This window comes from Procambarus clarkii, chromosome 67 (assembly GCF_040958095.1).
Source record: "Procambarus clarkii isolate CNS0578487 chromosome 67, FALCON_Pclarkii_2.0, whole genome shotgun sequence".
NCBI lineage: Eukaryota > Metazoa > Arthropoda > Malacostraca > Decapoda > Cambaridae > Procambarus > Procambarus clarkii.
The window spans coordinates 3,328,039-3,338,069 of NC_091216.1; positions in this window are offsets into that span (position 1 = coordinate 3,328,039).

Here is a 10,031-nt window from a genome sequence, read left to right on the forward strand (position 1 = left end):
CTTGACCATTCGACTGGTTATGCAAATGACACTCACACCAGTGAAGTTAAGGTTCTGCAAAGGTTCTTCACACCTCACAGTGGCGACTTTCTTCTAGAGATCTTGATGGCATCTACCCTGGTGGCTGGGGTAATGGCGTCTCGTCGTGAGCGCGTTGCCTCGTGTACGCGTCACCTCGTGAACGCGTTACCTCGTGAACGCGTCACCTCGTGTACTGGCGTCTCCTCCGCCCCGCTCCGCCTCCCGCATTTGTTAGTCAAATTATTTATTGCGGATATTATCATTCCTCGCAGTTGTGATTGAAATGCTCGGATAAGGACGGGTTTATTATTTAGAGGAGTTAAATATTATTATTTGCCCGTTTTATGATAGTAAACGAACAATGGAGATGAATTAAAGTCTCTCCAGGGCATTCACGTGTGACGTTAAATTTATTACTAGATAACAGTTATAACTGTAAACGCTCTATTTGGCTTTAGTTGGGGATCAGTTTATCTGTAATTAATTATCACACAGAACACCGTTGTTTATAGAGAATCAAATTCAATTCTCAGACACACTGGATATAAATGTGTTTATTACAATGGAATCTGACGCAATACTGGCATCGGGTGACGTAAGAATTCTAGCCTTATGGTACAGATGTAATTATTAGTACAGGTGAACTCTACGTTGGGTTAATTTTAATCACTACAATGATTAGTAGTTTTAGTAATAATTAATGAGAATACAACAGTGTTGTATTTAGTGTTGGAAATTTCCAACAAGCGTCACTGATTCACCCCTGTAATTATTCCTGGTTATTGATTGTACTTAATTTCTTAATTACACCTTAGCAGTGTTATATGTATATTAGTTTAGTTATAATTATGTTCTTAAGTATTACTCTCTGATAGCAGAGCATTTAGAGATTTCATGTGGTTTTTAGTTGGTAACCTGTAGACTCCATGGGCCAGATTCACGAAAGGACTTACGCAAGCACTTACGAACGTGTACATCTTTCCTCAATCTTTGACAGCTTTGGTTACATTTATTAAACAGTTTACAAGCATGAAAACTTCCCATTCAACTGTTTTTATTGTTATAAACAGCCTCCTGGTGCTACGGAGCTCATTAACTGTTTAATAATTGTAAACAAAGCTGCCAAAGATTGAGAAAAGATGTACAGGTTCGTAAGTGCTTGCGTAAGTGCTTTCGTGAATCTGGCCCCATGCCTGCATGCAGGAGCATGCCACTTGCGTGGGTGAAGCTGGCCGGGGTAGACATGTTGTTAAGTCTTTGGTACCTGTTTATTGTTTAGTAACATAGCTAGTTGCCTGGTTAGACCATTATTTGCATACCCATCTATTCATTTAAGTTTTAAAATAGTGATCAGTGCTTATATAATGATATTCTGTTATTGTATTCTGGTGCATTAATATTTCTGGCTGCCTGTATTTTCATTTATATGTTTGTATGTTTTATGTTGCCTTTCTTTAAGTATATTACTCTGTTGAGTAAGCAGTTGAATTATTTACCCTAGACACTTTTGGTAGGCAAGGCCGTATTATTATATATTCTTTACAACTGCAAAGGCAGAGGAACCATACTCAGAGGTCAAGGGTCCATAACAAAATGAGGGCCTGTCCGGGATAATTAATTCCCATAATTTAATGTACTAAATAGTGGTGCATGCTATTAATTGTTAATGCCTTCCTAGGTACTGTGTATTTAACTAGTGATACCCAACCAAGCCTCTGTACCATTTCTCTGTTCATTCTGAGCTGCTTGTGGAAATTTTCTCAACACTTCGCGATTAAGGTAAGTGTACAGCTTGTGCCAGGGGCCAAGCAAACCTTCAGTATTGTAATTGCTAGTTGTGTTAATTAAGCTGACAATGGAGGAACAAGTTGCTGTGTTGGTGGAGCAGCCAAATTTTGGTGAAATTAAAGACTTGAAGAAGTCTGGGTTGTTGTCCATGGCTGAAAAATTAAATCTGACAGTTTCCAGGAGAATGTTAAAGGCTCAGCTAGTAAGAGTCATTGTTACACACTTGGTGGAGGAGGAGAAACTTGACGAGGAGTGGTTAGAGGAATTAGAAGAAGAGTCAAGTGATCAAGATGCAATTATAAATTTAGAGATGGAATCTAAGCTAAAGATGGCTAAGTTAGAAGCAGAGAAACAGAGGTTGGAGATGCAGAATCGCCAAAAACAGCTGGAGTTGGAGACTCTGCAGTATATGCTTGAGGCTCAGAACCAGCAAAGACAACTTGAAATTGGAGACTCAGCAGCAGATGCTCGAGGCTCAAAACCAACAAAAACAATTTGAACTAGAAGCACAGAGCAGAAGAATTGAAGCTCATTTGCAACTAGAGGAAGTTAGGCGGCAGCAATTGGAAAGTCAACAGAGTATAGCAATAAATAATAATAGACTAGAGGAACAGAGAATTGCAGCAGCGCTTGGTAACACTAGTAATCATACAGATAGTACTGATAGCTCTTTAAAATTTAGGAAAAATATAGATATACCTCAATTCAATGAGGACAACCAAGAAATATTCTTTTTGCATTTCCAGAAGTTAGCAGTCAGTAAGAACTGGCCTGTGGATCAGTGGGTTGCCATCATGCAAGGACAATTTAAGGGGAAAGCCCAGGAAATTTTTGCATCTCTTCCTGCCGCTAATTCTTTTGACTTTAAATTTGACAAACAGAGCATCTTAAATGCATACCAACAGATCCCAGAGGCCCATAGGCATGCCGTGCATGCTTGAGTATCACAGTCAAGTAGGTGGCACTGGCTGGCGGGACATGTTGGGAGTTAAGTATGTGGTCCTTGTTTATTGTTTAGTAACATAGCTGATTTCCTGGTTAGACCATTATGTGCATACCCATCTATCCATAAAGCACTGGCTTTTTCTGGTAAAGGTGTTGGGGTACCTATCTTACGGATGTTATACATAAGCACTGTTCGGTCCCTGATAGACTACGCAGCACCCGTTTTGTCTTACACAGGCCAAGGCAGAATTAAAAAAATAGAGCTGATACAGAACGAGGCTATGAGGATTATTCTTGGATGTCAAAGAAATGCAATGATTGAAATAATGAGAATGGAATTAAATTTACAGAGTGTGTGTGATAGAGTCCGTGACATTAACACTAGAGTAGCTATTCGTTTCATGCGGAGAAAAGGAGGGGATAAGCTGTTTGAGAGCGTTCAGACCTGCTTGAGTGACGTACACACTTCCAGGAAACTGAGGGAGACACGCTACACGAGGGGATTAGCTCATGACCTCAGGGAATACGATGTACTTGACTGCTGCAAACCCCCTCGACAGTGTAATATGTCTGCTCCCTGGAAAGTACAGAAAATAGACGTCGAAATTGTACCCCTCAATGTGAAAAAGATTCATCATGAACCGGGACAATTACGGTGTATGTATGGAAGCATGATATCCCGGTTACCAAGAGGCAACAGTTTTCATGTATATTGCGACGGGTCGGTGGCGGAGGATGGCAGGGCAGGGTGTGGTGTCCTAATAAGGGAATATCCGGAGTTTGGGACTGTGGACAGGAAAATTGAACTCCGGCTTAGTAATTATATATCATCCACACAAGCTGAACTGCAGGCCATTCTGGCGTGTTTGGAGGAAGTACGTCATGACGACAAAAATGTTTTTGTATTTGTCGATAGCCGAGGAGCACTGGAGTCCTTAAACAGTCGAAACCCAGTCTTCATGTCTATAGTTGAGGATTGTAAGAGAAGAATAGCTGAGATACAGCTGAAAGGTCATAGTGTGAAATTCATGTGGATTCCATCTCATGTTGGAATAGTGCTCAACGAGGTGGCGGATGACTTGGCCAAACGTGCCACATCAAAACCACAAATTGACATTGAATGTGAATTCACAATGAGACAAATAAGAAGCAAAATCAGAAATATTCAGGCACAGGCAGGAGTGGAGAGGAGAGGGATAATGTATGAGAGAAGTCTAACCATGCAACACTACATGTATGTGAGTCAAAACACCCTTTTCACTTATGGTAAAAGGAGAAATGCTTGGAGTGACTCTGTGTACATGCGGCTCAGGCTTGGGTACAAATATTACTGGGAATATGGGATAGGCGTTCATGATAATGACACGAAGTGTAAACTATGTGGTATGTTAAGGTCTCACACCCTTGCCCATTATGTTCTTGATTGTCCGTTGATTAATGTATATAGAAACACTGAGATAAGGACTGTTCCTGAGCAAATAGCCTGGATGTGTCACAAAGGAAAGGTTGATGATATTCTTGAGAGATATAAGAATTTTGCACCAAGACTGTAATATTTTGTTGAATTATCCGTATAACTAGGTCATAAAAGTATTTGTGTACGTCTGATACCATACTAATTGTGAAGGAGGAAATGTACATGTTTATCTCTCAGAATGTTTGGTAACAGGTTTATTGTTTGTGATGTGTGTCTATGTATGTACTAACACGTGGTACTGAACGGGGTGAGAATAGCTTGAGCTACCTCATCCCTTTGTGTGTATTTTACCTCAATAAACTTATTTCAATTTCAATTTCAATTTCAATCTATCCATTTAAGTTGTAAAGTAGTGATCAATGCTTATATAATGATATTGTTGTATTATTTTCTGGTGCATTAATATTTCTGGCCGCCTGTATTTCCATTTATATATTTGCATGTTCTTTGTTACCCTTACTTTAAGTATATTGCTTTTTGAAGAAGCAGTTGAGTTATTTACCCTAGACACTCTAGTAGGCAAGGCCGTATTATTATATATTTTTTAACAACTATAACAGAGGAACCATACCCAGAGGTCAAGGGTCGTAACATGTAGATGGTTACAATGATGAAGACAGAGCGCAGAGTAGATGGTTACAGTAATGAATACAGTGTGTAGTGTAGATGGTTACAGTGATGAATACAGTATATAGTGTAGATAATTACAGTCATGAAGACAGTGTGTAGTGTAGATGCTTACAGTCATGAAGACAGTGTGTAGTCTGGTTACAGTGTAGATGTGTAGATGATGTGTAGATGGTTACAGTGATGAATAGTGTGTAGTGCAGATGGTTAGAGTGATGAAGACTGTGTAGTGTAGATGGTTACAGTGATGAAGACAGTGTGTAGTGTAGATGGTTACAGTCATGAAGACTGTGTAGTGAAGAGTGTTACAGTAATGTTTACAGTGTGTAGTGAAGATGATTACAGTGTGTAGTGAAGATGGTTACAGTGATGATTACAGTGTGTAGTGAAGATGGTTACAGTGATGATTACAGTGTGTAGTGAAGATGGTTACAGTGATGATTACAGTGTGTAGTGAAGATGGTTACAGTGATGATTACAGTGTGTAGTGAATATGGTTACAGTGATGATTACAGTGTGTAGTGAATATGGTTACAGTAATTATGGTCAAGTGTACAATCAATGGTTACAGTAATTATGGTCAAGTGTACAATCAATGGTTACAGTAATTATGGTCAAGTGTACAATCAATGGGTACAGTAATTATGGTCAAGTGTACAATCAATGGTTACAGTAATTATGGTCAAGTGTACAATCAATGGTTACAGTAATTATGGTCAAGTGTACAATCAATGGTTACAGTAATTATGGTCAAGTGTACAATCAATGGGTACAGTAATTATGGTCAAGTGTACAATCAATGGTTACAGTAATTATGGTCAAGTGTACAATCAATGGTTACAGTAATTATGGTCAAGTGTATAATCAATGATTACAGTAATTATGGTCAAGTGTATAATCAATGATTACAGTAATTATGGTCAAGTGTACAATCAATGGTTACAGTAATTATGGTCAAGTGTATAATCAATGGTTATAGTGATGACTGTTATTGAGGATGGTTACATTGTTGATGGCTGTATATTTTGAAGAGAGTTTCAGTAACGCAAGTTGTGTACAGTGGTTAACTCTCATGATAGTTAATCAAATACATATTAGTTTCAGGTGTTCCGACAATTGTGACAATATTGAGGGTAGTGCAAGAAACTGTTTAGGCATTTCTAATGTACAGTTTTGTAGGGAAAATGTCACCGTATTCTCCACAATGGTACTCGTCGCTAATGGTCCTGTTGCTGAGGTTCCCTACACCGGGTGAGACATTATCTGTTGGGAGATGTGTACCTGCAGCCGTATTCTCCACAGTCCCTTTCTTAATGTTAAGGTTAATATTCCCGCCAGACTGCTCTACTCTGGGCACTTTCTTCAACATGTATCATCATTTTCAATATTACTGACCACATGGTTTACTTTGCATTTCTTTGCCCGGGTTCTCGTCTACGCAAGGTAGTCGAAACCTTGTTTCCTTAGTAACGTCGTTTTGGAGAATGCATGAAAGCAATGACAAGCATTCAACACGGCCCGTTTCTGGCAACCTGGCGAAGAATAACAGATGTGTCGGTCTTCCTCCTGCAGTAGCGAAGTATTATCCTCCTCACTCCTGGACTCCTCCAAGTGTAGAAGAGACAGTGTATTTCATAATTACCACAACAGGATCTACCGTGGGCAGTGCTGCCCAGGGCGGCTGTAGTGTCCGTGTCACATCTCGTGTACACTAACCTCCACAATTTACTGCTCCTCCCTATTAATTACAACAATTAACTGCAACTGATATAAAAACCCGTTTCATCCTAATTAAAAAAAATATTCCACCCTAACTATAAAAATGGCATCAGGGATATGAAGGTTAGTTCATAATGAGCATGTATGGTGTGAAATGGTTCCCTCTTCTCTGCTCTATTTCTCGTGTACTAACTAAACTTTAGGAGCAAGAGCGAGACAGTCTACCAGGACCAACGATGTGTGAGGAAGGAGTATCCGGCGAGGTGTCTCTCCCTCTTTACCGCCACTCTCGTAAAATGTTTATTCCTGTGCGGTTGGGAAACCAAACTATAGATTTCATCGTGGACACCGGCTCACCTTTCTCCCTAGTGACGCATCCATTTAGGGAGATCTATGGTCTGGAAGCCGTAATGGGCAAGAATATTTAGTGCAAAGATACGATGGCGTTCTTAGACATAGCAAGTGGCTCTTGGAAGACGACAATCTTCTCAAATTTCTTCAATGGGATCCTTAAAGACAAACCTTATTTCCAGGAAGGTTTCTCACTTGATACTAAGATATATGTCTATAATGCTTAGCAGGGAGTTGCCTTACTGGGCTTGGATTTTTTAACTGAACATAATTGTTCTATTATCTATGACATGAAAAATCCACGCCTAATTATCCGGTCAGAGAAAAAGCAGAAGATGCCAGATGGAGAAGAGAATTATGTCAGGACATACAACAGAATATACGTCAAGTGCAAAGTTAATGGAAAGAAAATCAAAGCCTTAGTAGACACAGGTTCTTCCGTAACGATGATCACTAAAAAGCTTGCCTAAGAACTAGGTCTTGAAACAGAGTTAGAACAAATGAAGAAAAAAAGAATGAAAGATATAAGGAAGAATAAAGGAAGGAGAAGGAACTGGGAAGAACTACGTGGTTCAAATCGCATCATAAGGGCTGCAAAAATCTAATTCAATGGACTTGAATTCTAAACAGACATATACATCGAGAACATCTTCGAAGACATCATTATAATCGGAGATGATGTCCTCCGGTTCATCAATATAACATTCTAACCCCAAAAAACTAAATTCGAACGAAACAGCAACGGTATCAACTCCCCGGATAGATTACTTCAAGAAGTTGCCCCTAACACCGGCCGCACCAATATACCTAACAATTCCGAACAGAAAATTCGAACAGGTAAAAAAAGTGATGAAGTTAGGCCTAAAACGACTGGCAAATAGCGAAATATAAAGTTATTCAACAGATGTATAGCCTTCCCGGCTTGGTGCCTTCTTTGATACTTCCACCAGATGGAAAAGGTCTTCCCGACCTGGTGTGGAGGCTTGATAAATACTTCACTTGAGAGAACCATCCACCGGAACCGGATGATTGAGCGACGCTCACACGTTCAATTCGTTGGATTTGAATTGGCGTTCAATTCCCGACCGTCCGAGTTCTTGACACCTTTCCCATCCTCTGACAGGTAAAGTCGACCAGGAGCTGGAGTAGGGCTACATGGTGACGATTCTTGTTATAGATAAAAGGAGTTGTAGTGACGCTACGTGTTCTCTTGTTGGTGGACAACATGACTAGTAGTGGTGCTGCCTTTATAGGACAGTTATGGCTACGTGAAGGGTTTTGGTATTGTGTGTGTGTGTGTGTACTCACCTAGTTGTACTCATCCATTTGTGCTTGCGGGGGGTTGAGCTTTAGCTGTTTGGTCCCGTCTCTCAACAGGTGTACATATTCCTTAGCCTACTGGGCTCTATCATATCTACATTTAAAACTGTGTATGGAGTCAGCCTCCACCACATCACTACCTAATGCATTCCACCTGTTAACTACTCTGACACTGAAAAAGTTCCTTCTAACGGTCCTGTGACTCAGGTGGGTACTCAGTTTCCACCTGTATCCCCTTGTTCGCGTCCCACCAGTGATGAGTAGTTTATTCTTGTCTACCCGGTCGATTCCCCTGAGGATTTTGTAGGTAGTGATCATGTCTCCCCTTACTCTTCTGTCTTCCAGTGTCGTAAGGGACACTTCCCGCAGCCTTTCCTCGTAACTCATGCCTCTTAGTTCTGGAACTAGTCTAGTGGCATACCTCTGAACTTTTTCCAGCTTTGTCTTATGCTTGACAAGGTACGGGTTCAATGCTGGCACCGTATACTCCAGGATTTGTCTTACATATGCGGTATACAAGATTCTGAATGATTCCTTACACAGGTTCCTGAAGGCTGTTCTGATGTTAGGCAGCCTTGCATATGCCGCAGACGTAATTCTTTTTATGTGAGCTTCAGGAGACAGGTTTGGTGTGATCAACTCCTAGATCTTTCTCTCTGTCCCTTTCATTAAGTACTTCATCTCCTATTCTGTATCCTGTGTCTGGCTTCCTGTTTCCACCGCCTAGTTTCATTACTTAGCATTTACTCGGGTTGAACTTTAGTAGCCATTTGTTGGACCATTCATTTAGTCTGTCTAGGTCATCTTGTAGCCGCCTACTATCATCCTCTGTTTCAATCCTCATCATAATTTTTGCATCATCAGCAAACATTGAGAGAAACGAGTCTATACCCTCTGGAAGATCATTTACGTATATCAGAAACAGTATACGTCCAAGAACTGACCCCTGCGGGACTTCACTTGTAACGTCTCGCCAATCTTAGACCTCACCCCTCACAGTGACTCGTTGTCTCCTGTTGCTTAGGTACTCCTTTATCCAATGGAGGACCTTCCCTTTCATTCCAGCCTGCATCTCCAACTTTTTCACTAGCCTCTTGTGTGGTACTGTATCAAATGCTTTCTGGCAATCCAAAAATATGCAGTCCGCCCACCCCTCTCTAGTCTGATTTTTGTTGCCTGGTTGTAGAATTCAAGTAACCCTGTGAGGCAGAACTTGCCATCCCTAATCCCACGTTGATGTTGTGTTACAAAGTTATTTCGCTCTAGATGTTCCACTAGCTTTCTTTGCATAATCTTCTCCATCAGCTTGCATGGTATGCAGGTTAGGGAAACTAGCCTGTAGTTCAGAGCTTCCTGTCTATCCCCTTGTATATCGGGACTACATTAGCTGCTTTCCAAATTTCTGGCAGTTTCCCTGTTGCCAGTGATTTGTTACACTATGGAGAGTGGCAGGCCCAGTTCTTCTGCTCTCTCCATTAGTATCCACGGGGAGATACCATCTGGGCCTAAAGCCTTTGTCACATCCAACTCTAGTAAACACTTCCTTACTTCCCCACTGGTAATCTCAAACTCTTCTAGTGGTTCCTGGTTAGCTATTCCCTCTCTTATCTCTGGAATTTCTCCTTGCTCTAAGGTGAAGACCTAATAGAATTTCTTATTCAGTTCCTCACACTCTTCCTTGTCGTTTGTAGTGAATCCTTCTGCCCCTATCCTTAATTTCATAACCTGTTTCTTTACTGTTGCTTTTCTCTTGAAATGGCTGTGCAGCAATTTAGGCTGAGTC